The sequence below is a fragment of the Phodopus roborovskii genome, unplaced genomic scaffold, assembly GCF_943737965.1.
Source record: "Phodopus roborovskii unplaced genomic scaffold, PHOROB, whole genome shotgun sequence".
Lineage (NCBI taxonomy): Eukaryota > Metazoa > Chordata > Mammalia > Rodentia > Cricetidae > Phodopus > Phodopus roborovskii.
In genome coordinates this window covers 21,723,122-21,750,938 of record NW_026125059.1, presented here as the reverse complement: position 1 = coordinate 21,750,938, position 27,817 = coordinate 21,723,122, and the positions used below count along the sequence as shown (strand labels likewise).

Below are 27,817 nucleotides of genomic sequence, written 5' to 3'. Positions count from 1 at the left end.
AAGGGCTGAGCTAGAATGTTTGCATTAGGCCCAGGGTTTGATTCTTATTGCCATACACATACACACAAGTGCACACTCACTCACAGGAAGTGGTAGGCAGCCAGGTGTTGGTGAAGTACACCTTTAATCCCATCACTCAAGAGGCAGAGGCAGGGGGATCTCTGTGAGTTCAAGGCCAACCTGGTTTACAAGACAGTCTCCAAAACCACAGAGAAACCCTGTCTCGAAAAACAAAACAAAACAAAACAAACAAACAAAAAGACGTGAAGATGTGTTGCAGAAAGCCTCAAGCCCTGAGTTTTACAGAGTCAGGATTTTCTCTTGAATTTGAAAGGTTCCTTGCTGGAACTGTGCTGTGGAGGAACCGACCAGGACACCAAAGTATAGAATGGACAGGTTTGCTGTCTGCTTGCTCATTTGTTTTTGCTAGTACTGGGCACTCACACAGGCTTGCACTTGTCCTACCCATGAGCCGCAGCTCCAGCCCTGCCTGAGTTTCAGTCTAGAAGCAGAATTGCTGTGTGTGAGAGACTGCCTCCCATCTGTAACTAGTGTGCTGGAAGGGCTCACTGGCCATTCATAGTTCTTCTTCTGTGAATGTCTAGTTCCCATTCTTTCTTTGCCCGTTTGCTTTGCATCGATTATTAGGAATTCTCGGTACAGTCTAGATTCTTGTCCTTTGTCAGCCAAAAGCACCGTTGTTGCGACTTCCTCGGAGTCAGTGGCTCATCTTTTAGTCCCATGCCATCTTCTGATGCACAGAATTTCTATGTTTAGTAAAGTTTACTATAAAGTTCAAAAGAATTGAATTTGTAATTGCATTTGCATGTGTGAGTGCACACACAACACACATGTGTAAATCAAGATTAACTTGCAGGAATTGGTTCTTTTCCCACTGTATGGGGCACAGGGATTGAACTTAGTTTAGGTCCTATGGCCCCCCATTGAACCATCTTCCTGCCCTTGCCCCTCCCCCTTTACGGTTCCTTGAATAAGCCCTCATTCTGTAGCTCATTCTGGTCTGGACCTTGCTATATAGCACGTTGTTGGCATCTCTCAAATACTGGGACATGTGTCCCCACCATACCTCATAGTAAATATGAGAAATGTATAAATACATTTCCCATCCACACAAGCTACCTCTTAGTCTGTTTCTGTGGAGAATGAAGACTAATGCAATTTGTAATTAAGTTTTTGCTATCTTGATGTCCTGAAGATAACTTTTTGTTACTTTTTAAAAAGTTTGTTTTATTTTTAATCATGTGTTATGCCGGTGTCTGTTCATGGACATATGCTTCTGAGTGCAGTTGCCTATGAGGTCCAGAAGAGGGCGTCAGATACCCACCCTCATGGCTGGTTATGAGTTGCCTGACATGGGTGTTGGGAGCTGAACTTAGGTCCTCTGCAAGTGCAGAACACACTCAACCAAGAAGCTCTCTCTCCAGCCACAGTTTTCCTGATACTTCTAAAAAGTTTAATTTTACTTTCCAAATTTAGGTGTTCAGTACAACTGAAAGTTATGTTCACACTACAAGGCAGGAATCCAGTTTTATTTTTTTCCAAATGACTAACCAATTGTTCAAAATTATTTTTAAAATAATCCATCTGTACTAGTTTTCCAGGGCTGACATAACAAATAAGTGCCAACCTGGTGACTTAGAACAATTGAAGTTTATTTTCCCACAGTCCAGGAAGTCGGAGGAGTTCAAGGTATCAGAAGTGTCTGTTCTTTCAGGACTCTGAAGACAGAAGCCTCTCTTCGCCTCTCTCCTGGCTTCTGATGGTGGCCGCCACCTTGGCATTCCTTGGTTTGTCTGTAGACATGTCTCTTGAATGTGGCCTCCATCTTCATGTTGTCTCTGAGTGTCTTCATGTGTCCTTGTTTTGGGGTTTAGGCTTTTGAGGTCCACATTAAGCCCAGGATGCTTTGTTTTTATTGTTTTGTTTTGCATAACTATGTTGAATTTCTTGAAGATACACTCTTCAAATTACCTCATTTAAAATTAATAGCTAATAAAGTCCATTTTAAAATACAATGATACATGAAAACAAAGACTCCTGATTTTAGAGACTTATTATGAAACTCTCCTTACTATGAAATTATCCTTTTAACTTTGTCAGTGTCAATTCAGGGTGAACCAAGATGGCCTCTTCATGTTTCATTCCATGAGTCCCTTTCCCTGACGCTGTTCTGATGATTTCTCTCCTGTTTACCATACCAGTCTCTATAGTAGGGCCTCCTTCTGGAGCCCATATTTGTTGTCTGAGTTTTCTTGTTTCCTTGCGTACTTTCTCATAGCAGTAGCCACAAAGGACATGTTTCTGCTTCGGGTGACCACATTCAGGGCAAATGTTCTTAATTTTAATAAGCTTCCAGGGGTTTCTTCTCCTACACAGGTGCATCTGTTTTTCTGAGCTGCCATCCAAAAGATACTAGCTAAAAAGCTGGAATCCTCTTTAATATTTCCATTGGTCTGTATGCTAGTTCTGTGAGTAGGGATGGGCTGCTGCCTACTGAGGACTGGCCACGCCCTTCCAGCCCTGCACCAGCAAAGCAGCTCCCTGCACTTCCGGAGTGGATGGCAGCCACAGGAATATGACAGCAGCAAAGCAGATGCCATGCTCCTCACTGCTTTTATTGTTTTTAGGACAGTGAGAAATCGCACCATTGTACAGCTAGCCTGGCCTCTAACTGCCTCTCCCTCCTGCATATTGGGATAGCCTGCACTGCCATGCAGGGCAGGCTAGTCACGAAACCTTAACTAATTGCATCTGAAAACCCAGTTTCTGTTTTGTTTTGGCAGCCTCACTCTGTAGTCCAGGCTGGCCCGCCGCTGCTCATTACGTAGTTCTGCCCCAGTACCAGTACTATTGCTCCATCCATTCACATACTGAGATTCCAAGTGTGAGTCACTGTGTCCAGCTTGCACCCTATTTCCAAATAAGTTAATAGTTTTAATTCTAAAGAGGACGCAAATTTAAGGGTGATATTACTCAACACATTTTCACACCTCTTACTTCTCTTTTGTAAGTACCATTTCTGGTTTTCATTAAACTTCCATGTGTGGTGGCCGAGGAGCAGAACTGTCATTTTATTATCTTTAATCTGTGTGTATATGTGTGGCCGCATGTGCACACACTTGTGTACAAACTCAAGCAGAGGAACATTTTGAAGAGAGCCCTTTCACCTTACTGAAGGGTCTCCCTGGTTGTTTCTGCCACTCTGTCCTGCAGGCTAGCTGTCTCCCGGGCTAGCTGGCTCTCGGGCTTCCAGGTGATTCCTCCGTCTCTCCCTCCCACTTCCCCGTAGTAGTGCTGAGATCACAGATGAGTCACTGTGTGTGTCTTTTTGTGCGTTCTGAAGACATAGAATATCATCCTATGCAGCGAGAGCTTTACCTGCTGAGCCATCTTGCTCCTGCCCTGCTTTGTTTTTTGAGATAGGACCTGTCTTACTATGGAGCCCTGATTGGTCTCTACCTCCAAATCTGCCTGCATTTGCCTCCTAAATGTTGGGCTGGCAGCCAGTGTGCTCATTTTATCATCGGAAGCTCTAATGAAATGGTTATACATTTTTCATGTGCTAATCTTATTTGATACTTGCAATAATACTTCAAGGCTGATACTTCTAAAACCACCCACATTGCTAGGGGATATACCTGTCAGCATTTGCCAGCTTATGATATGATAACAAACATCCCCAGACCTTCAGCGGCTTGCAACACTGTTTGCTTCTTTGAATCTGCACCAGCAGCATTGGGAGGCAGTTGTGGGTCATCTTTGGCTCTCTGTGTGTTATCATTCTTGTATACAATTATAGGCATGGTTCCTATAGGAGATGCACTGTTCCCCTGGCAGAAAGGATTTACAGTAAGATTTGAAACTCAAACATGCACGGGCCTTCAGCTCTCCAGTTTATATTTTCTTTGGCCAAAGCGATTCCTATGGTCAGCCTTGACATGGGCTGGGGAAGGGCACTTCTCCCGAAGGACTTCCAGTTACATGACAGCTCACAAGATCATTTCAGCAATCCTCTCAGGGGCAAAGAGGAAGGGCAAGCGATGAACCATAGCAGCTGAGGAATCAGGTGGGAAGCGGCAGAGTCTAGATTCAAACTCAGTCCTCCAAAGCCACAGTATATATTGGGTCTCCACTGTGTGCTGGATAGAATTTACATACATGTGCTGGACTTACTCTTCAAGATGCTCGTCCATTCTCATTTTTTTGTTTGTTTGTTTGTTTGTTTGTTGTTCTTTGTTTTTCTAGACAGGGTTTCTCTGAGGCTTTGGAACCTGTCCCGGAACTAGCTCTTGTAGACCAGGCTGGCCTCGAACTCACAGAGATCCGCCCGCCTCTGCCTCCACAGTTCTGGGATTAAAGTCGTGCACCACCACTGCCCAGCCCATTCTAAATCATTTTGAGAGAATCATTGACATATGTCACACAGCACTTTGTAAACTTATACTGTCAAGAGTCTCAAATTGGTGGGGCCTGCACCTGCAGAGGCAGCCAACCAAGGACTAAAACTCTGAGAACGGGGGGCTGGAGAGATGGCTCAGTGGTGAGGAACACTTGTGGCTCTTCCAGAGGACCCAGGTTTGATCCCCAGCACCCACATGGTGGCTCACAACCATCTGTAACTCCAGTTCTAAGTCATTGGATGCTCTCTTCTTACCTACATGGGCACCATGCACACACATGGTAAACATACATATATGCAGGCAAAACATTCATATGCATTAGATAAATCTAAAACAAATTTAAAAGCACTTTCTGCGTGTTTGTTTCTCCAGACAATGTTTCTCTGTGCTGCCCTGGCTGTCCTGGAGCTCCATCTGTAGACCAGGCTAACCTCAAATTCAGAGATCCACCTGCCTCTGCCTCCTGAGTGCTGGGATTAAAGGCATGCCCTACCATACCCGACTTAAAACTACTTAGAAATAAACCTTGGACCCCTGAACACAGGTGACAATGGCGAGACTTAGGCAGTATATGAGGCCACTGGCAGTGGGACCAAGGTCTAACTCTAATGCACAAACTGACTTAGTGGAGCCCATTCTCTATGGAGAGACACCTTGCCCAGTCCAGACATGGGAAAGGATGCCTTGGTCCTGCCTCAGTGAGATGCTAGGACAAACTTAGTTGACCTCCTAGGGGAGGCCTTATCTTCTCTGGGGAACAGACAGGAGGTGGGGTGGGGAGAAGGAGGGGAAAGAGGAAGGAGATGAAGGGGGGAGGGACACCCATGTACATAAAAACAATTAAAACTCTAAAGGGAGGCAGTAGAAAGAAGACGGTTCACTCTGTTGACCTTCCCTCTTGCTAGCCCAGCCTTCTCTGTGCCAGGTGACAAATGCCTTTAATCCCAGCACTCTTGATTAAAGAGGTGGATCTCTGTGAGTTTGAGGCCAGTCTGGTCTACAGAGTGAGTTCCTGGACAGCCAGGGCTGTTAGACAGAGAAACCCTGTCTCAAAAAACAAAACGACAAACAAAAACCAATTTGGGAAAAGAATTGCATCAGCATGGAATATACTGAATTTTTTTTTATCATTATTCACTAAGCATCACAATATAACAATTGTCTACCTGTAATTTCCATTGTATTGAATATTGTAAATAACCTTGAAGCCATGTGTATGATTTATGCAAATGCTATGTCATTTTATATAAAGAACTTGAACATTCACCATTTTGGTCTTCACAGTGGGGTTTCCTAGACTCAAACTCTAACAGACCCTAAAGTATATCAGTATGAGTTTGTACTTTCTCTTATCCCCTCTGAAGGGTAGGGATATACTCTCCTTTTTCACGGGTGCCCTATGCCCCTAATGGCTTGCTCATATAGTCCCCAGAGTACTGGGGGATGAGGTGAGTAGGGAGGACACACTACAAGTGGGTCATTCTCTTGAGGATGACAACACTTGTCCTATTTTCCACCTCTCTAAATTGAGCTTAGCACCTTGTGCTTAGGTGACTCTGACAGGTCAGTCCTACGTGACTCACCCTGTGAGCCTTCAATAATGTCACCACCAGGTCCTGGGCCAGGACATGTGATGCAGGAGGAGGGAGGCAGAAGGAGCTTTCACCTTCACAGCTCTTTCACTTCCCTAGGAAAAAGATAGAAAGTCCTTCCCTTAGGTGGGTTGGGGGAGGAAGAGGGGTCCCTAGAATTGCAGAATCAGGAGCTGAGAAGAGGGAGGAGCCCACCTTACCTTGGAAGGCTTGGCTAACTAGTCCAAATGGTTGAACTTGGCCTTTGCGCATCCATTTCCCCTACAGAGAACTGGAGATAACTGGAGATAACAGCGGTCTTGTTCTTCTCCCTAGTTAGTTTTAAAATCTCCCTGATAGACCAAGAGGCTGCAGAAGATTTGGAATTTCTGCAAAACACAGCATCCTCTTCTATAAAATGGAGATAATAATTAGAGCCTGGGATGAGAAAATTATGTAGGTGCCTAGCATGTACCAAGAGCTCAATAATGTTGGTTAGTTCCAAACAAGATAATGATGCTGATTATGTAAGTAAAAACCCAAGGAGGGCTCATTGGTGAAAAGAGGGGGCAGGTCTGGGGGGTAGTTCAGGGGTAGATTGTGTGCTTTGAATGTGGAAGACCCTGGGGCTTAGTCCCCAGAAGCAAAAGAACAGAAGGACAGAGTCAAGCTCCTCACAACTGGTTGATTCTTTTAGCCAAGTGTGGGGTGTGGCTCAAAGGAATGAGGAAGCTGTCCAGGAGGTGACTGGGCACACAGCACAATTTGTCTTTAAAGATGGGAGTGTGTGTGTGTGTGTGTGTGTGTGTGTGTGTGTGTGTGTGTGGGTATGTTCGCTGACCCTTCCAAAAGTTCAGGGCCCTTGTTCCTCATCTCAATCCTACTTTTGTCATCTACTTGTCTCTTCTCCAGTGTCCTCAACAAGTCCAATCACCAAACCCTATTGGTACTTCTTTAAAATGTTTGACAGTTATATAGGCTTTCTTACGTGCTATCCCAGTAACCTTTCATTTTCTGTCTCCCATTAAAAGGATCCAGAGTTAAGAGGGGCTGGGAGGTCACTCTGCATGCTGCACATGGGAATACTGAAACCTGAGAGAAAACACAGCAAACAATCTGGTGGCAGAGGCAGGATTAGAACCCAAAGGTCCTAACTGCAACCCAGGTGTTTTTTCAAGTGACACCTGATTTCCTGGGCCACTACAGTCTCCCAAACAGATCCTCAAATGATCTGGCCTCTCCCTGTGAATTTGTTCTAGTGTGGTAGCGTCCCTATCAGAAGGAACAGGACCTCGAGGCAAGTCCTATGGTCCTGCTGTGGTCCAGCCAGGGCAGCACAGACCACCATATGATGGTCTAGCAGCAAGGCCCTGATCTTGACTTTCCCTCCTATTAGAACTGGCTTGTTTTCACCTTGAGGGGTTGTTACCTAGTTCCTGGTTCTGCCTCTCAGTGGAAATGTGGTCTTTGACTAGGTATTGACAGGAAGTTGGTCAAAGTGACCCATACCAATTGATTTGGGTTAGCTCTAAATATTAGAGGGGGGTTGTTTGTTTTCCTTTTTCTTTTCTCAGTGCTAGAGAATGGAACTCAGGGCTTCCCCCAATGCTAACCAAGTGCTCTACCCACTGAGCTATATCCCTGTCTCTAGAGTTCTCTGTGGTGAGCTGGACTCATCTTTCTGGATAGCTACCTACTGGAGCTGAATGTAACTCCTTCAAATTCATTCAGCCAGAAAATCTGTAATCAATGTTTCTGGGTCTTGGGTGAACTAGGTGCTGAGGGAAAAGGGCGGATCTGTTCCACAAGGATCCTTCCTTCAGGGGAACCCCAGGGGCTCCTGTACACAGATGATGGTCTTGCTTAGTAGACATAAATGCAGTAATAGGGAACAGATCACATCCCCTTTCTGGGTGTCAGCCTACAGATGGCCGGAGATAGCCACCCACCACACCCTTCTCCAGGCCACTTACACATTCACATCATGTGATGTTCAGGTCCTCAACATTCTGGTCCCCTCCTTTAGACATGCGTGAGCATGACAGTGTCTCTCTCAGATGTAGAGCCTGGAGCTGAGTCCTGTGGCCTATCTGTGATCTCTTGAGGATAACAGACAAGACTGCTTTACCCATCCCATCCCAACCACGCCCCCATTGTATCATTGAGCTCAAGGTCAAGTAAAAGTCTTGAAATGATCTTCATGGAAACTGTTCTTAATCTAGATTCTTCCATACTATGCTTTGTGCACTTGTATCTCATAGAGACTCATAGAGACATTCTATCTAGTTACCAGCTCCCTTCGTGGCCTTAGTCACCAGCCACATCTCAATTGCTCAGTAGCCATGGGTTGAGACCTTCCAGAGACTTGTTCTGTTTCCACAGTGCATGCTCTAGGGGTTCTCTCTCTCTCTTTCTTGCTGACAGCAGCAGATCTGATTAGCACTTCATATCTCCTCAGCTTCATCTAAAACCACTGGTAACACACCCTTTCCCCAGAGCAGAGGGCATAGTAGCCATGGCTATGTCATCAAATAGTTGTTTAATAAAAATTAGGTCTCTGAATCAGGGTCTGTGCTGGGTACCAGGGAACTTCAGGGAGACAGAAAACACAGGTAAGTAGAGTCCTATAATGGTGGATGCTGATTCTAGTAGTTCAATTAGCTTCATCTCATATTCAGGGCTGGCCTGATGGTTAAACATGGGAGTTCAAAGTTAGCTTCCCGGGTTCAGATCCTGGCTCTGCCATTTTTCAAGCTATGTAGTGACATTGTGTTAATTTCTGCTTTCTGGTGTAAAATAACTGTAGAAATCAAATGAGTTAATGCAAATATGACTTTTGGGGAGGGGGGTTAGAGACAGGGTTTCTCTGTATAACAGCCTTGGCTGTCCTGGAATTTACTTTGTAGACCAGGCTGGCCTTGAACACTGAGGCATGTGCCACCACTGCCCAACTCATATGACTCAAAATATGTCTAGAATATATGTGTTCCACATAATTGAATTTTTAGTCCCTATGGTGAACTTAATTTGCATCCTGGACTTTTCGAGCCATGCTGTGTAGGAAAGCCTGGCATGCTCTGCTCAGTCCTGTGTTAGGCCTTGGTTTCCTTAGTTTTGCCCTCTCTTAGTTTATCTGTGTCCTTGAAGGTCCACACCATGCCTCCCCTTCTAGACTTATACATTCAGCTTCTTGTTTCCAATCTGCTCTTAGCATCCTGTACTGGAGAGGATGGGGTCGGAAGGAGGTGGGAGCTTAGCAAAGAACCAGAATTACTGGCCCTGGCTTTGACTCTGTGCTACCTGGGGCAGACTAAGGGTCATAGCTGTACTTGAGATATGGTTAGGGCCAAAGGAGACAAGGAGGTGACAGTGTTTAGTGTTTGCTTTAGGAGTCTTTGCCCATGTTGTCACCCACGTCCGGGCTTCCAGTAAAATGCTGTAAGTGCTTACATTTGCTTCTTCCTCATTTCTTCCCTTCAAAATCTAATAAAGGGGGCTTGGTATTCCTGGTCTTCCTGAGGTCTAGCCCTTGTCCTGGGAATCCAAGCGCAGGAATTCCCTCGGTTTCTTGTCTATGTACTGGGGCATTGACAGACATCCTCAGGGTGCTATTCTAGGTTCACTGTTCTGGTTAGTCTGTCCATTCCTATGCTTGGCTTTAAGTGTGTATGCAGGACCTTCGGCAGGAGCCCAGTAAGGTCCAGGGTGGATTCTTTCCTAATTCAGACAGGCGCTTTACTTTGGGCATGCTTGGGTCTATGGGTCTAGGGTCCCAGGGTCCCAGGGTCCCAGGACTAGGGGCTCGGCCCTTGCTGAGCTCTCAGTGAGAGCAAAGGGGCTGCCACCTGAGACTGTGGAAAGAGCTGCAGGCTTTTCGCAGCTTGGCCATCTGAACAATAGGAGGGAGGCTGGAGGTTGGTGGGCGTCGGCCAGGTCCTGACGGAGGGAGAGGACTGGTGGTGCTGCTGGGCCAGCGGGTTAGCCCAGGCCACAGGCCTGAAAGCTGAGTGGGCTTGGTGCCGGCGGTGATACTGGAGGAGGTGGGTAAGGCCAAGCATACCAGGCTGGGAGTCTCCTCCTCGTGGTCCTGCTGCTCGCCCTGGCCTCTGAGCTCACCGAGGCTCAGGTGGGTTCCTGGCCCACGTGGGGAAGCGAGCGGCGCGGGCTCGCGGGGCGCACCGCCCTCCGAGCGCCCCTCCCTGGGACCGGACGCGGCTGCTCCGGGGCAGCCGGGCTCTCCGGGCCAGTGGTTTGCGCTCGCTGCTAGCACGCCCTTCGGCCGCTGCCTGGCCGGGATCACAGCCGCCTCCTCCCAGGGAGCCGCCGGGGCGGGGCAGAGGGGGAGAGGGGGTGTGCGGAGCGGGCGGGAGGGGGCTGAGCGCCGTGGGAGGGAGCGAAGGAGCGAGCGAGCAAGCCGGGCATTTCTGCGCAGCTTCTGAGCGCCTCGGAGCCCGCCAGGGCGGCCACTGAACGCAAGGACGGAGAGACAGACAGACGGCTCCCGGAAGCCGCGCCGCCACCGCCAGGTTAGCAGGGCGTCGAGACCACGCAGGCTGTCGCCGCGTCCCGAGCCTCGAGTACTGGAGGACGTGCGTGGACGGAGCCACGAGCTTCGGCTCCTGTCTTTGCGGGTACGTGTGTCGGGGGTCCTAATCTCAGGGTGTGCTTTGAGTGTGAACGCGCGTGTATCTGTGGATAAGTACAAGTGGTTGTTTGGCATGTACGTGCGTGTGCATCTGTGTAAGGGTGTGCACCTTGGGGCGGGGTGGTGTGCTAATCTGGATGAGGGTCTGTGTGTCTGCTTGTGCTTATCAGCGGCTGTGCCTGAAGAGGGTGTGTCCCAATGTGTAGCAGTGTGTACATCTGGCTGAGGGTGTGCGCTTGTACAGATGGCTTCGCTTGTGGCTGAAGCCTGTGGCGTGTGTGTGTGTGTGTGTATTTCGCTGTGTACACTCCAGTGTGACTCCCTGTGTGAGTGTGTGCGCGCGCGTGTGAGAGCGGGTGTGCGCCCGCGTAGCCCCTGTGTGCGTGTGCTCGGCTTTGTCTCCGCACTGCCGGGAGGAAGGGGTGAGGGCGGCGGCCGAGGCGCTGGCGTCGCCCGGAGCCCCTCACTAGCCGGGGAAGTGGGTGACAGCAGCGGCGCGGGCGTCCTAGCTGAGTGGAGACTCCCTGCTGGCAGGTGGGCAGCCACGCCCCGGGTACGGGAGAGAGCCCTACTGACAGCAGAGCCTGGTTCCCGACTGAGCAGGAGCGGAGGGCGTGGCCTGCCTGAATCCCGGGTGTGTGCTTGTGAGGGGTGGGATGGGTGATTGGGTGTGAAGGGGTGGGTGTGTGCAGGCGTGGGTGTGGGGTGCTGGTAGCAGCAACAGCGGCCCCCTCGGCTGGTGACCCAGAGGATTCTGAGATCTTTTTCCTTGTGGTATAAAGACAGGTCCAGAGGCAACCCGGTCTAGTCAGCTACACTCAAATCCTCACCCTGTTACTGGGCCGAGCAGCAGCCTAGGTACCCTGAAAGGACTAGTAAGACTCATCACTGTCTTAAAGGGCCAGCTCCCAATTCCAAGGAATCCCCTCTCAGGAGGCCTATGTACTTCCCCCATATATTGGGCACACTGCATGCATGTTTAGTCTGTGTGCGTTCCCCCCGTATATTTCTTGTGTATTTAGGTGCATATGTACATTTTACTGAATAAATAACTCTGGATGTATGTGGGCATCTGTTTTGATTAAGTTCTGGTATATTTGTTTTTATGTGTGTAGCTGTTTGTGTATTGGTGAGCCTGAATGTGGAGCTGTAAGACAGTGCCATTTTGTTGCTAACTGGAATAGGATAGAATAAGCCCCTTATATTTGAAAAACAAGGTGAAAAGGAAGTTTGGGGATTTGGCCACTGGCTTTTGCTGGTTTCAGATATGGGTACTTTGTGTTTGACCAGGATCCAGAGGGAAGGAAAGAGACATGCAAGCTCAAGTCTTCTCCTGGCTGTTCTCCCTAACTTCCCTCCTCCTTGCTGCTTTGCATGTGTACAAGGGTACGTGTGCAGGATTTGGAGTGGAAAGGGAGGAAGCTGGGGGTATGAAAGGGAGACTAGGATGGTGATGGGGTGGGGGGCAAAGGCGGATTTCTGCAACCCTTAAACTGTTTCCCTGCCAAAGACAGCAGAGGCAAGGGAAGCTGGCGTCCTTATCCCTTTCCCTGAATGCACAGCTTAGGAGGGATGCTGAGGCTGCAGGGTCACAGGCACTGCAGTGTGGTCCCGGGTCCCCTTTTGACAAAAACCAAACCCCTTTTGTGTTTATCTTTATTAAGCTTCTTTTCTCTTAAAGATGCTTAATTCTCTAAGCCTCAGTTTCTCTGGTTAGGGGTTGGGGGCTCAGGGTTGGGTCTTCGAGGCTGGAGTTTTGCTCAGAGTGCTAGACTTGTCTTATTACCACGATTTAGGGATTCACTGTGTGTGTGTGTGTGGGGGGGGAAGGTTCATTTTATATGTATGGAGGGGTCAAAGGTTGGAGGATAACTTGTAAGAAAGAATCAGTTCTCTCCTCTTACTATGAGGGCCTCGGGGATTGAACTCATGTCATCAGGCTTGGTAGCAAATGTCCATTGAAACATCTTGCTAGCCAGGAATTCACTCTTCTTGCACCCAGAGATCCTGGCTGTAGTCCCCATTTACCACCTGCCACTTTCCTCACTAGAGCTTACAGCCATAGTTCCCAGTATGGTCAGCTTACGACCTGCAGCTGGTAATGGGGTAATGGTTTCTTAGAAATGCAAATTTGGAGCCTCCTGGTAGACCTACACCATACCAAAGTCTGGGGATAGGCCTAGCAATCTCTGTTTTAACAAATGCAAATTATTCTGACCTGTTCTATGACTCAATAGAGGAGCCAGGAACTTCTAGGTTGAAACAAGAGAGAAGCCCCTCCTTTCTTCAGGCCGGCATGCTTGTACCTGAAGAGGCCCCAAAGCCTACCTTAGTAGGTAGGGGTCCTGGCTTCAAACCTTGGGTCTTTGTGAGCTTAGACAGTAACTCCTTTGCTATCTAAGCAAAATCTCACCCTGCACCTTCCCCATTTGAACATTTTTTCCAAACTGATGGGAGATGTCATTCTGTAAATATGTTTCTCATACTGGTTAATGAATGAAGCACTGTTGGCCAATAGGAAATCAAGATAGGTGGGACTAGGAGACAAGGAGGATTCAAGGAAGTAGGAAGGAGGAGTCAGCATGTAGAGACTGGAGACTACAGAGGTCTGGGCCCTCTCTCTGGTAAGATGAGACCACGCGGAAACAGATTAATAGAAATGGGTTAAGACAGAGCTAGCCAATAAGAAACTAGTAACTGGCCTACAGCTTTATATCTAATATAATGTCTCTGTGTGTTATTTGGGGCTGGCACAGCGGCTATGGGACTAGACCGGCTGTTGGGAAAAACCTACTCCTAAAATATGGCGCCCAACATGGGGCTGGAACCCACGACCCTGAGATTAAGAGTCTCATACTCTACTGACTGAGCTAGCCAGAAGGCAGGTAAAATCTAGTCCTTGCCCACTTGCCTCAGGCTGGGATTTTTATGCACAAAGGTTCCACTGTCTAGTACACTGGTCCCTGTTTCTTTGGGGGAGGGGCAGGGCTTTGCCAACTCCCCAGGTTAGGCCAGTATTTCCCTTCATACATTTTTTTTTTTTTTTTTTGAGACTGGGTTTCTCTGTATTGTTTTGGAGCCTGTCCAGGAACTAGCCCTGTAGACCAGGCTGGCCTCAAACTCACAGAGATCCGCCTGCCTCTGCCTCCCGAGTGCTGGAACTAAAGGTGTGCACCATCAACACTGCGATTTCCTTCATACATTCTTAAAGCGTCTTTCTCTCCTAGAGTTTGTGAGCATTTGTAATTGTACTTGAACTTGTTAGTTGTTTGATTGTCTCCCTCAACTAGGCTGTAAATGCCATCTGGGCAGGGACTTGCATGTTACTCTTCCCAGTGTCCCAGATAGTGTCTGGCTTTTGACTTGTTTTCAGTAAGTCTGTCAAATGAATTAATGTGTAAAGTAGGAGATGATACTAAATGATGTCCTTTCTTAAGTGTCTCCTTAAGTTTTGATGGTGTAATGTCCAAGCAAGACACGGATTGTTCTCAGACAAGTTCATCATTTTTCCTCCTGCATCTCCTGGCTGCATATTTGAGCTCTCACTGTGTGCCCTGGGTTGTGCTGGCTCTGCTTGGGGCAGGCAGGAAAAAGATCTTGGGAAGCCTGTGCTCTGCATCCTCCTGTCCCATGATACTGTGCAGAAGAAGAGCAAGGAGGGAGGGTTCTAAAGGTTCGGGGTGCCACTGGACACACCATTTTTCCTCCTTTGCATGTTTCTTCCACCAATGAAGGTGTGGGGATGAATCCCTACTGATCCGATGAGGATTTGGGTGGAGCCTCCGTAGGGAATGTCTTAAAGTGTGACTAGTACTGAATCCTGTACATACCACATTTTTTTCATAATGAGTTGAGAACTGTCACCTTTTCACTTGAAGGAGGTGCTTTGTGGCTTCTCTGGTATATCTACATTTCCAACCTCACTATTCAAATGCATTGGGGCCCCGAGTGTGTGAATAAGGATTGAATGCATGAGACGGGGTACCAGTACAACAGTTGGTCTGATAACTGAGATGGCTGTTAGGAGCAGACAGACAAATCGGACAAGGAGTGATTCATGTCTTAAGCAGAACAGAGCAAGAAAAGAAATGGCTTCATTGTGCTATGCAGAACAGTCTACAACTATGTATGGATTGTGTTTTTCGGGAATTTTACATTAGTATTTCCAAACCATAGCTGGCAACTGACTCAGCTAAGAAGGGACTATTGTGGTTACTGACACTGTCGCTGGAGTCCTTCAGGCTTTGCCATATACTAGTTGAACAGGTGAGTTATCTCTTCCTTCATATCTCTTCACCTGTAAATTGAACCAATAGAAGCCTCTCACAGGGCTGATTTGAGCACATATGGAACGCTCAGCACAATGTGGGCACAGAGTAAACATTTGGTAAATGTTAGCTGTTATTACTCTTATGGCTACTGCAAAGTTTGCTTCAACCACTTGAATGCCCTAGTGTTGGGCCCTGGACCTACAGAAAGAGAAGCAAACACAGCAGGGCTCACACACAGCCTGGGGCAGCAGCAAGATATGTAAAGCTGCTTAGCACAAGGACAATGCAGGCGGTGGGGAGGTGCGGCTGCCTAGGGAGGAAAGGCTTTATGGGAGAGGCAGAGATGGTGTTCTTGTTAGATATGGTCTTGTGCTAGTTGGGCCAGTATGTGCAAAAGCAATGTGGCATTTTTATCCCAAGGAGGTTCATGTGGTTGAAACAAAAGCTGGCGGGTGGGAGGGACAGAGTGAGTGGCAGCGGAATGTGGCTCCAGACCGTGAAAGAGCTGGACTTGGTCTTGCTGGTGTTGGGGACTGGGGTTAGAGAATTAAGCAGACCAGGAAAGATTTGCATTTCAAAACCAGCTCTCCAGCTGGTGGGAGCTGCTGACTGCTGGTAGAAGAGGAGGCCTGGATAGGGTCAGGGCCCAGCCTAATAAACTGCTCAGGGGAGCGAGGTGTGTGACTGGACTGACTTCTCTTGGGCTTACGAGATCCTCTTAACTGCACAGCTGCCTGGAGAGTGGGGATCTGGAATCCAGAGCCGTAGATTCCCGGTCTGCTACAGTGTGTTACCTTCTTGAGGAGCTTCCAGGGGCTCAGAGCCATAGACCTGTATTCTCTCCATTCTGGAGGCTGGAAGCACAACGTCACAGTCAGCTAGGTGCTATCTTCCGCCTCCCGGTTGGTTCCCCGCTGGCTTCTGGAGAAGATGAGCAGTGGTGCCTTTGATCTGCTGCCCAGTCTGCCTCTGTTGTCATGTGACTTTCTCCCCGTCTTTGCAGCTCCTTTCTTTTAAGGGTTAGGACCATCTCTAATCCTCTGCATTCTCATTTTAATTTAACTAATCATATCTGCAAAGACCCTATTTCCAAATAAGGTCATGTTCTGAGGTTCTACTTAGACAAACTGGGAAAGGGGTGGGTGTCACTAGGCAATCTACTATAGACAGAAGACAGGAAGGAGCATAGGCCTTAGAGTCCTCAAGCTCAGATCCAAATTTTTTTCACCTATGAAATGGGGATAGCAGTTCCTATGATAGTGTTACAGTGGTAAGACTGATCAGGAAGAAGTTACCAGCACATTCATTGGGTGGTACACAGTAGGTGCTCAATTATTACTTCCTCTGGGGCTCCCCACTCTCAGCCCTGAGTAGCTGAGAGGTTACTTAGCCTTGCTACATTTTCGGATGTGAAGAATCACCTTCTGAAGTAATCTAGACCACTCCTGCCAAATTGCAAATCCCAGGAGATAATGAGAAAGCTCTCTGTGAATTGCTTAAGGGTTTGTTGTTGTGATTTTTAATTATAACCTTCATCATCATAATAACCCTTGGCCATTGCCACATCATTGCACCTCAACAGCCGAGCCCAGCCCACTCTTCTCCCAGGGAGAGCCTCTTCTCCCTTACATAGAAGCTTTGCAGGGAAGTACTACCAGGTTCAAAGGGGGAACCATGGACATAATTCTTGTTGCTTCCTTTATTAGCCTGGAGAGGGAAATTTAGCCTTAGATAAAAGTAACACCCCAAATCTGTCAGTGGCAATTGGAATACCTCCTTATCTGTGGCTCATGAACGCCTGTTTTCCCCAGTTGCAAATTCCATTCCAGAGGCAGTTTAAGTCATGTAGATGCCTAGAGAGGGCTCCATGAAAGTCCTAGACAGAGGTGAGGATTCAGCTGGGATGATCAGTGTCAAGAAAGAGGCCCCAGGGGCTGGAGAGATGAATCAGTGGTGAGAGTGCTTTGCTGAACTTGCAGAGGACCCAGGTTCGGTTCCCAGCCCCCTCACAGTGGCTCCTAACTGTAACTCCAGTTCCCAAGGATCCAACGCCCTGTTCTGGCGTCATTGGTCATCAGGCACACACATGGTAGGCATAGATTCATGCATGCATATACTCATACAGATAAACCTTTAAAAAGAAGAGAGGTCCTTGGGGCCGAATGAGCAAGCAGTATCTGTGTGGCTGACCTGACAGATTGTTTAATTACCAGCCTGGCCGTGGTCACTCTGTGCTCCAGTGGGAGGGGAGGTGTTTCCGTGAGCAGCACCCAGAAGTGAGCCAGTGATTGACAGCCCTGTGCTTCTTCCCTGCATGAGCCTTGATCAGAAAAGGGGTAAGGGGGAGAGGACTTATCCTAGCTTGGCAGCTTCCATAATACACCGTCTTCCTTTCCTCCAAGCTGGAGTGCTCCACCTCACTCCTCCCCTCTCCTCCTTCCCCTTCTGGTTTCCTTTCTCTCTTCCCACTCTTTCTCTCTACTTTCCTGTCTACCTTCTCTTAAGATTATAGGTCTAAGGATAACATCTGCACAGCCACCTCAGGTGACTGATTTGGGGCCAACTAGAATTAGAAAGCCTGGGGTTGTCGTGGACTTAGAAATCACTGCTGTCACTTATGGGCTTCTTTGTATCCACCCGGTGCTGTGCTGAGCGCTTCCTGGGACTTCTGACGCTTAATCCTTGCCACCACTACCCAGGGACACAGACTACAATCCCTGTCATGTCAGAGAAAGCTAAATAACACTCCCAGGGCCTAACTAGTGCTCAGCCAGCAAGAGGCCCAGCTGAGATTTAAATCTTGGACTGGCCAAAGCCCACAGGTACGTTTGAGTTTTTCTGGGGGGCTGGTGAGACCATTTAGGGGTTCACAGAGGTACATACATTTGTTCAAATTCTGTGAGCAAAGCCTTCCTTCTGAGTATAGAGGGTTCAAGACAGAACTTATGCTTGCCTCAGTGTAGGGCACTACAGGCCGCAGGGCTGGCCATGGCTCTGAGTCCACCTGCCCATCTTTGGAAGAGATATGGCATCAGAGGAAGGTGACAAGACACGGTTTAAGGTCTTTTGATTTTATTTATTACTTATCTATTTATTTTTGAGATAGGGTCTCACTGTGTGGCCTTGTTTGTCCTGGAACTTGTTGTGTAGGCTAGGATCAAACTCACAGAGATCCTGCTGCCTCTGCCTCCCGAGTGCTGGGATTAAAGGCCTGGGCCACCACAGGATTTCCTTTGCTGTTTTCCACCTTAATTTCTCATAGCTGATGTTGAGTCTTCCAGTTAAAGCAACTTATTGTCTGCAAACCACAGTTAGCTGTCTGCTCAGAAGGGCCCCCTGGCTGGCTTAATGATGGCTGGGCCTCTGGAGGAAGTGGGCAGGGAAGCAGAGGTCAGAACCAGGAGCCCCAGCATCGCCATTACTAGAAGGGGAAAGGCAGATTGATGGGGGCAGAGCAGCCTGGGCCACCTCTCATTCCAAGAGTCCAGACTCCCACACAGGCCAGGCTGCCGGCCTCACTGTCACTTCAGATATCGAGCAGCTATGGTCTTATGCTGGGTGCCCACCCCCACCCTTGCCCTTTGACTATTAGCTGAGTGGCCTAGCCCAGCTCAGCCACCTACCTGCTTGCCTGAGACCCTGACCATGGAGCTTCACAGTGTCTAGCCCCAGAGGCAAGAGAGCAGAAACTGGATTTGTATAGTCACCCAAGGGAGAGCCTCATGTCCCTAAGTCCCAGGGTCCCCAAACCCCAGGGTTTTTAGACATTGTTCTTGCTAAAGCAATGCAGGAAGACTGGTTTAGCCCCCTTCCAGGACTCTATCAGAGACATCTGTGAACTTCTGAAGCAGCAGGCATACGGAAACTGCACTGTCCGGGGAGGGAGAATCAGATGACCAGTCATTCTGTGTGCATTCTGAGTCTTTGTGTCACCCATGAAAGTTCAGGATTATCTCTTTGGTTGTTTTTTGTTTTGTTTTTGAGATAGGGTTTCTCTGCGTAGTTCTGGCTGTCCTGGAACTCACTCTGTAGACTACTCTGGCCTCGAACTCAGAGAGAATTGCATGCCTCTGCCTCCCATTAAAGTTATGTGCTACCATGGTCAGCACCTCTTCAGTATTTTTATTGTTATTGTTATTTGCTTGTTTTTAAGACAGGTTCTCACTCTTAGCCGAGGCTGACCTGGACCTTGTGACTTTCTCCTGTGTCAGCCTCCCAAGTGCTAACTAAGATAACAGGTGTGAACCACCATGCTTAGCTTCAGGACTTATGTGGAGCCATATGGAGGGATTGTTTCTAGCTAGTATCTTGGGAAACTGCTGGCTAGTTTAGCTATGAAGGTGCGCATGACTGTGGACCAGTCCCTTCTTTGGTCTGAACCTCAGTTTTCCCATGTTAAGTGGGGGTTAAGCAGGATAATATTCTATGCATCCTGGCTTCTGGAAGTCATGTCTCCTGCTGCCCAGTCTGTCTTCTCCTTTGTGCCTCTGTGTCACCTCCTCTGGTGACCTGTCCTCAGCATCCATCTCCTGGACCTCGATTCAGGTTCCTCCTGTCCCCCTGTCAAACCACATGCCTGGGCCTGCAGGAGTCCGCTCACTAGATCCCACTATGCTCACTCGCCAGAAGTGCAGCAGGTGCCTGTGAGTCTGGGGAAGTTCAAGGTGGTTTCTTTCTCTGTGGGCTGTGTGGATACCTGGACCAGTGCCAAGCAGAGGGCAAGCAGAACTTTCCAGAGGCTCATGGGACACGCCCAGTGCTCACCTATGCCATTCTTTGCCCTTGCTCCTCTGTCACCCGCCAAGAATGCCAGCTTTGCCTTTCCAAATCCTTGACTGAGTCGTGTACGCCTTTTCCAAGTTTCTGCTCACATGCCAGCCTCTGGCCCACAAAGCCTGGAGAGCCCCCGCTCCAGCTCACAGTGAGATTCTCTTTACTCCTCTTCATTCCCATAGTGCTTTATCTGTTCCCTTCTGGGGACAAGTTCTGCTGTGCCTTAGCTTTATCTGAGAGTTGTGTGGTCTCTCTTTTACTGAGGAATGTCTTGTCTCACTCTTCAACTCCCCAGGCCCCTCATAGGGCTGGGTACAGAGCAGGTGCTTAATCCAGGCCTGAAAGTTTTATTGGCAGAGAGCCGCCTCCAACCTTGAACTGGGCTGGTTTCTTTGGAACTCCTGTGGCCCTCATCAGTCCCTGGCAGGCCAGGACTTCTCACATAGCTCCTCCTTTATTTGTGGGTTGGAGAAAGGCCAAGTTGGGCAGGAGCTAAGAACTTAAATTCCACTCCCTATGCTGCCATTTGCTGGCTGTGTGGCTTTGGGCAAATCACTCACCGAGTCTCGATTTCCTTGGGTTAAAATGAGGGGATAAGGTTGGGTGTGGGAGTGCACACATAGATTTCAGCACTGGGCAGACTGAGGCAGGAGGATTGTGAGTTTGAAGCCAATGAGGGCTATATAGAAATACTACGTCAACCCCCTTCCCTGCAACAAAACACAACAAGGCCAACAAACCAAACCAAAGCGGTGGAGATGACAGATATGTTGGGGGTGTGGAGAAATAACTGGAGCTCCAAGTAAAGTGCCTGGGAAACACTGTGGAGAATAAATAACCAATACTCAGGTATAATCCATTATTTTTAAGTTAGTGCTCATTGCTTCAGCAAATGAAGGATTTTCTCGTGGGCAGAGTGAAGTCTTTGCAGAAGCTCTGAGGTCTTCAGGGTCTTAGGTCACTTAGGGCCCGTGAGACTCTAACACAAGGGAGGTGCCAGTGTCTAGAAGAGATGTGACTGAGGGACTCAAACAGTGGGCTGCAGGGAACAGAGGTGCCGCTAGGCTGGAAGGGATGAAGTGGGAGAGTAACCGGAGCCTGGAGGCAGCTGCTTCCTGTGCGTGGGGCCCGAGGGTGTGGTGGGTTTCTGTGCAGAAAGAGCAGAGTGGAAAGAGTCCCACAGTCTCCATGTGGAAGGGGCTCAGGAGCGGGAGCAGCAAGCTTCATTTTGCCAAGAGTAATAATTTTCAGGACTGATGGCTCTTGATGGCCAGTGACTAGAGCCACGGGTGGGGGATGGGGGTTTGGGAAGTGCGACTGGGAGGGGAACCCTTTGTTGGTGGTAATGGGAAGCCAGTGAAGGTTGCTCAGCACAAGTGGCTGTAGATGTTTAGTTCTTTTCTATGCAGGCTGGTGCTAAGGATGCCTTGAAGTGGTCTTCAGTTCTAGGCCTTTGCAGAGCTGTCTATGTACCTGGCCCAGGTCAGGGTATGAAGCTCGAACTGTCTGAATTTAAAGTGAACAGTGACCCCAGAAATGGCAGGATCCCTAAAGATGAGAAAACCAGCAAAGAAAAAGATCTACCCACCCAACCCCCCAGTAGACAGCTGGGAACAGAGGCCCACTGCCTGAGAGCCTTGCGGGAACTGGCCCCTGAGCCTGTGGTGGGCTGTGGACCTATATCTGTGTTAGTTAGAGCTTGGGAGAAAGGTGAGCTGGTGACAGGGAATCCAAGGGTTGGAAGTGCTAATCCAGTGTCAGGTTGGCAGCCATCTGTTGCCAGGGGTGTGGGATCCAGGTGAGTGGGAGGTGCTGCACTGGAGCCTTTATCACTCCAGGCCTTCCTTCCAGAAAAGGAGAAAGGGCTGGGGAGGTGGGGGCTGGAGGCATGTTGAGATGTGGGGGAAGTCAGAGGGTGGCCTTAGAAGAGGAGGAGGCTGTTGCCAAGCAACAGAGAAAGGGGAAAACAGCAGATAGGCTATCACTGTGGGCCTGGCCCTCTCCAGCTGGGTCCTGGTGGGATCTCACCCGTGTTACTTAGAAATCAGGGCTCCCAAGGTCATGGTAGGAATTCTAGATCAGGAGTGGCCTTTAGGGCTGGAGACTTCAAAGCCATGTTCTTGGCATGCCCTCCATGGCTGTTGTCTTAGGCTTTGTGATGTCAAAGGGGTCAAGTAGTACCTAGTCTAAGATAGTTCTTCCTGATCCCTTCTGTCAGTTTGCCCACCTAGCCAGACCTTTTTTATTCCAGCTTACTTCTACTCTTTATTTGCTTATGAAAAGTATTTATTGATTAACCACCTCTTATGCATCAGGCATTGCCTTTAACTTCAAGGAGGGAAATTAAATCACATTAGCAGAGACAAGCTCCCCCCCACCCCCCTCCCTTCTCAGCCTCAAATCTTGTAAGTCCCCTTACCTACAGGTAGGACTTTTTGCAAGATTTAACTTCTGCTGAATTGAGTTAATTGTTAAACCTAATGGCTGCTGAGTTTCACCCTGCTGGGCTGGCTGGAGGGGGCTGTGCTGGCCTTGTTCACCTAGGGAGGGGTGGAGCCTGGACCCAGATTTTTCTGGCCTATGCCTGCCACCTCTTCCCTACTGTGAGGTCTGTCTTCCAGGGCCCTCTCCTCCCCAGGGGGCCAGCCTGCCACTTGGACCCTTACCCCTGCCTCCACAGAGGTGAGCCTGGGAGGTAAGTATGAGCCCTGGCCCTAGTCCAAGGGCCTCTGCTGTGCACTCTTGGGAAGGCTGGGTGATTCGAGGGTGCTCGCCCAGAGGACCCACCCAGAATGCAGGAAGTCAGGATACTGCTGCTGGGCGTTGGTGAGGAGAGACAAGGAGGAGGTGGCAGCGGCCAAACCCTCTACACTATAGAAAGCGGTGATACTTCTGCTCACCTCCCCCTCTAGCCTCTTCACTGGGTTTCTTGTTCCAGGCCCTTCCTACACTTTAGGAGCAGGCCTCCTTGAGAAAAAAGCAGAGACATTTCTTCTCTAGAAGCCGAGCCTGGGGCAGGCCCCTGTCACATTTTTAGGGACAGGTCGGCTCACACTTCTAGGTCATCGGGCCCTGTCAAAGCTGGCGATCTTAGGCAAATGGGCCACTGCGTAGGTCACATTGCCATCCTCTGAACTCTGGTCCCTCTGCCACCAACACTGTGAATATAACAGGCACCTGAGATGGATAGTAAACTGGGCTCAGCATGGCATTGTGAAATGAGTAGACACCATCCTTTTCCGTGCTTCTGAAGCTTAGCTCTGGGCCAGACCTGAGGAGGTCAGCACCTTACACCCCAAGGACCTGCTGTAGAGTGCTGGATCCAACCAAGTGATGGCTGGGCATTCCAAATGTGGCTAGTGAGGCCGGAACTGAATTTCCAATTCTGTTAATTAGTTCATTGTAATCAATTGGACATTTAAAGCAATACTCGACTTAGCTGTAGACAAACTTATATGAATGTTTGGGAAGCTAGATTTGTGAATGTATTTTTTTCAATTTTTAAGTATCTGAAAATAACCACAGGATTTAGAAGACTTAGCATGAAAAAAGGAGATGTCTAAATAGTATATATTGATTACATGTTCAAATTTGCATATTGGGTTAAAGCGTTAAATTTAACCCATTCCTTTGTCCTTTCTTAAAATGTAGTTAATCTTTTTTTATATTTCATGTATAGCTTGCATTTTACTTTTAATTGATGTGTCTCTTGTCTTAGTTTGGGTTTCTATGGCTGTGATGAAACACCATGACCAAAAAAGCACTGTGGAGAGGAAAGTGTGTATTAGGCTCACACTTCCACATCACTGTTCTTCATGGAAGGAAGTCAGGACTAGAACTCAAACAGGGCCAGAACCTTGAAGCAGAAACTGGTGCAGAGGCCATGGAAGGGTGCTGCTTATTGGCTTGCTCCTCATGGATTGTTCAGCCTGATTTTCTTTAATAATTTTTTTATCAATTTATTTTTTACATTCCAATCCCAGTCCCCCCTCCCTCCTCTCCTCCCATTTCCTCCCCACCTCCCATCTGCTTCTCAGAAAGAGTAAGGCCTCCCCTAGGAAGTCTACTAAGTCTTTCCCATCATCTCATTGAGGCATCAGCCTGATTTCTTATAGAACCCAGAGCCACTAGCCCGGGGATGACACCATTCACAATGGGTTAGACGCTCCCCCATCAATCACTAATCAAGAAAATGCTCTACAGGCTTGCCTAGAGCCTACTCATATAGAGGCACTTCTAGTTTTTTTTTTCAAAAGTTTTTCTCTGTTAACAGCGTTGGCTGTCCTAGAACTTGCTTTGTAGATCAGGCTGTCCTGGAACTCTGAACTCATGGCGATTCACCTACCTCTGCCTCCAGAGTGCTGGGATTAAAGGCAGGCACTACCATGCCCTGCTGTAGAGGCACTTTCTTAATTGAGGTTCCCTCCTTTTCAGATAATTGTAGTTTGTGTCAAGTTGACATAAAACTACTAAGTACTATCGATCCTCCTGCCTGAGGCTCCTCAGTAGCTGCGATGACAGGCGCCTGTCACTGTGCCTGCTTTAGGTCATATTTCTACTGGACAGTGTTGTTATAACCAGGGTTGAATTGGACACATTAGAATGTCATCTCTTCCCATTCCAAGGCCTGAAACCAGAGCCTCTGTGTAACCATCTACTTTCTGGATAGCACAGGGAGACCTCAGGCCTTCTCAGCAAGGCATCTGGTCAAATTCCCCTCCCGCAGTTTGTTTTCCCTCTGACCGTAAGTGTAAATATTTTAGCCTCACTGTCCTTATCCAAAAAGCAGCAATCAAAACAGTGCACAGACAGCCAGACAGTGGGGGGCGCACACCTTTGATCCCAGCACTCGGGAGGCAGAGGCAGGCGGGTCTTTGAGTTGAGGCCAGCCTGCTCTACAGAGTGAGTTCTAGGATAGTCAGGGCTGCACAGAGAAACTCTGTCTCTCAAAACCTGGGGCTGGAGAGATGGCTTAGAGGTTAAGAACACTGACTACTCTTCCAGAGGTCATGAATTCAATCCCGATGGTGGCTCACAACCATCTATCATGAGATCTGGTTCCCTCTTCTGGCATGCAGACAAATATGCAGACAGAACCCTGTATATGTAACAAAAATAAGTAGAAAGGAAGGAAGAAAGGAAGGAAAAAAACCCAAATAGTGTACAGACAACATAGTAGTTAAGGACCTGGATCCAAACTCCATGTTGTGGGGCACACCTTTAATATTGGGGAGTCAGAGGCAGGTGGGTATCTGTGAGTTCAAGGCCAGCCTGGTCTATAAAGTGACTGCCATCACTCCACCACTCCCACCCCCCCCCAACCACCACGCGTGTCCTGCATCCTAGTGGCTAGTGAGGGTGAGTGTGTCTCATCTCTGCCACTCACTGTTGTGGCCTTTGGTGTTCATTCCCTGGAGCTCAGGGTTTTCATGTGTATACAGGGTCCCGTCCTCTCTGAAGGATGGACCTCTCCATAAGATCATCTCCTCTAACCCTCTACTGGCTCTAGAAGCTGTTGCCACAGCCCACACTTTCTCTAGATTAGGAGGGAAGTGACAAGCCAGGCCCAAATTCACAAACCATTGTGTATTTTCCTCCTTCCTGGGCACTTGATCGTCATGTCCCCTATGACAAAGAAACATGGAGGTTGGCGCTTCTGAGTGCATAAGGACTCCAGTCTTCCCTCCCGGCTACACTGCCCATTGTGTGCCAGGCCAGGTCTGCCATGGAGCTCAAAGAAGAAACAAAGGGACTTAAGACCTCCATGATGGACGGAGTTATACCTGAGAGATGCCTAAGCCAAACCACACTGAGGCAGAACATTCAGGTGGAGACAGTGATGGGTGGTGCTGGAAACCACTGGACTGATGTGAAGGAAGGCCCTGCGGAGAGGGGCCCTGCTATCCGCCCTCTACTTCTACCCAGTGCACTGTGATGTCTATGGGTCCCACCTCCCACCTTTAAGTGTCACTTGAGTCCATCTGCTTTGTCTCCTCCCTGGCTGCTCAGCCTAGGTTCCTTCCTTCTTATTAATTCTCCCACAGTTTTTATTTATTTATTTATTTATTTATTTACTTCTTTCCAGTCACTTCTCCAGCTTGTGGCTTCACAGTGGCCTTAGATTGAAGACTCATCCTCCTGATAGCCTCCACCTGCCCTCTGGCACTATGTGGCTCTCTGGCCTTTCTGTTTAACAGGTTCAACAACTTCCCAGGTTCCTCAGACCTTCCTGTGCCAGCCTCACATGCCAGAGAGGCTAATACTCTCTTCTCATTCCAGGTGCCTGGCTGAGGACGCCTTTCCCAGGGAGCCAGTGTGCAGAGGAGGGGTGAGTGCCCCAGAGGCTGTCTCCTGCTTCAGCTGAGGTTGGGCCCAGTGGTTCTTGATTGTTCTGTTAACGCTGAGGCAGCATGAGGGTTTGTCTAGGCCTCTGCTGAGGCTGACAAAAGGAACAGTACCGAGGCTGCCCCTATGGAAGAGGCTGAAGTGTCACATCACGCTTCGAGGAGCACGATGTTGCTGTGGACAGTCTGTCTGAGCCACTTGCCCACCAAGGATGGAGACAGCAGACTGGAAGCTGGATCTAGCTGGATCTGTGGGCCCTGGGCCTTTGCTTTCTTTTACTCAGCCTCTCCCGGGCACGATGGGGCCTCCTGTTCTGTTGCTCCTAGAATCTTGTATCCATGTTCTGGGGGAACCTAGATCTGTTGAAATTTCTGGCAGGAAAATTCTCTCTCTCTCTTTTAAAGACAGGTGTTTTAGGGACAGACATATTTGTTAGAAATGAACTTCAAAGAATTTCAACATATAAGCTAGCTAAGTGGGTTGTAGCTGAAAAGTTTCTACACGCCGATAAATCTCTCCGCCGATGCAGCAATCCAAATCAAACCAAATTAGAAAAAGCCCACATTTAATGGATACAATGCTCCGCGTGAAGGAGAGACTGGAAAACCACCAGTCTGTTTTTTGGGGGGCAGTTTAAATACCCTTTGGGCATCTCTTGGGGGGGGTCATTATTTGTCTGGCTTTCTGAGCTGTAGCAGTGTTTGGAGGGAGATGGGGGTTGGGTGGAAACTCCACCATAATGTCCCAGACTCTTGGAGTAGATGGATGCCAGGGGCTGGGGTGAAGCTTCTACTGTAACATCAGCCCCTATTGAAGATGAGGTAAGGCTAGAGTCTCTGATTGGCTAATTCTTCAGGACAGGCAATACTACAGACCTTTCTTTGGCCTTAGGTTAGACACTTTGAAAACCATTGGCTCAGCCAGGCACAGTGACACATGCCTGTAATCCTCCACTAAGAAGGCTGAGGGACTACTGTTCCAGGCATAAAGGGCTACACAAGAAGGCTGAACTCACAACAACAAGATAAAGCAAAATAAAAAAAACAGAAAAGAGAAAACAAAATGCTACTGGCTCACAGCGGGGTGAAGTGACAGAGAGAGCAAAAGCTAGTGACCTACATTGAGAAATTGCAAAGGCACATGCAGATATCACTGTGGGGTTGTTAGGCAAGACTGCTGGGGTTGTAACGTTACTCTGGACTCTTCTAGTTTCGTTTTGTGTGTGTGTGTGTGTGTGTGTGTGTGTGTGTTTACACAAGCAGGGTCTGTGGGGGAGGGGTTGGCTGTGGTGTTGAACCGGGCTGGGGCAGGTAGGATGGATGGCTAACAGAGCTGGAGTGTGTTATCCCTGAGTAGTGGGGGCAGGGGTGCTTTAGCTTCATGTGAGAGGAGCGATTTGGTTCCTTCCTGCCAGCACTCGGGCCCCACAGAGATCTTTGGGCAGGAAGCACTGGGAACAAGGAATTCACTGTCCGCAACCAGAGGGCAGTCAGGACAGGGAGGTGGATTAGGAGTCCCCAGGAGGGAGGCTGCCCAGCAGTTCCCTGACATTTGGGCAAGCTCCCCGTTCGTATGGGGAGGTAGGGGCGCAGCAAGGGGAGGCAGAGATCCATCCATTTAAGCATTTATTCTTCACGTTCTTCAAGCCCTCCTAGGAGCCAGCTTCAGAGGTGACTCTGTAGGACTCTGTAGAGAAGGAAGAGGCCATAGGTATTAGCCACCATCTGTTTACTAAGGGAGCCAAGGAATGTGAGAGGCAGCCTGCTAGCCCACAAGTTAGTCCCATATTCT

At 48.6% G+C, this 27,817-nt stretch overlaps 1 protein-coding gene across 8 annotated transcripts in view; it reads left to right on the top strand.

Annotated features, from left to right (window-relative positions):
- Positions 1 to 10,376: 10,376 nt before the first annotated feature.
- Epb41l1 (erythrocyte membrane protein band 4.1 like 1) overlaps positions 10,377 to 27,817 on the top strand; it is a 120,949-nt gene continuing 103,508 nt past the window's right edge. For 3 of the 8 annotated variants that reach the window (XM_051188109.1, XM_051188090.1, XM_051188079.1), the window contains exons 1-2: positions 10,378 to 10,623; positions 25,961 to 26,009. The gene's annotated coding sequence lies outside the window, so the exon portion shown is untranslated. Of the gene's footprint in view, positions 10,624 to 11,205; positions 11,272 to 25,960; positions 26,010 to 27,817 lie in introns of those variants that run through there. The other 5 variants (XM_051188068.1, XM_051188024.1, XM_051188099.1 and 2 more) reach the window with 4 other exon arrangements.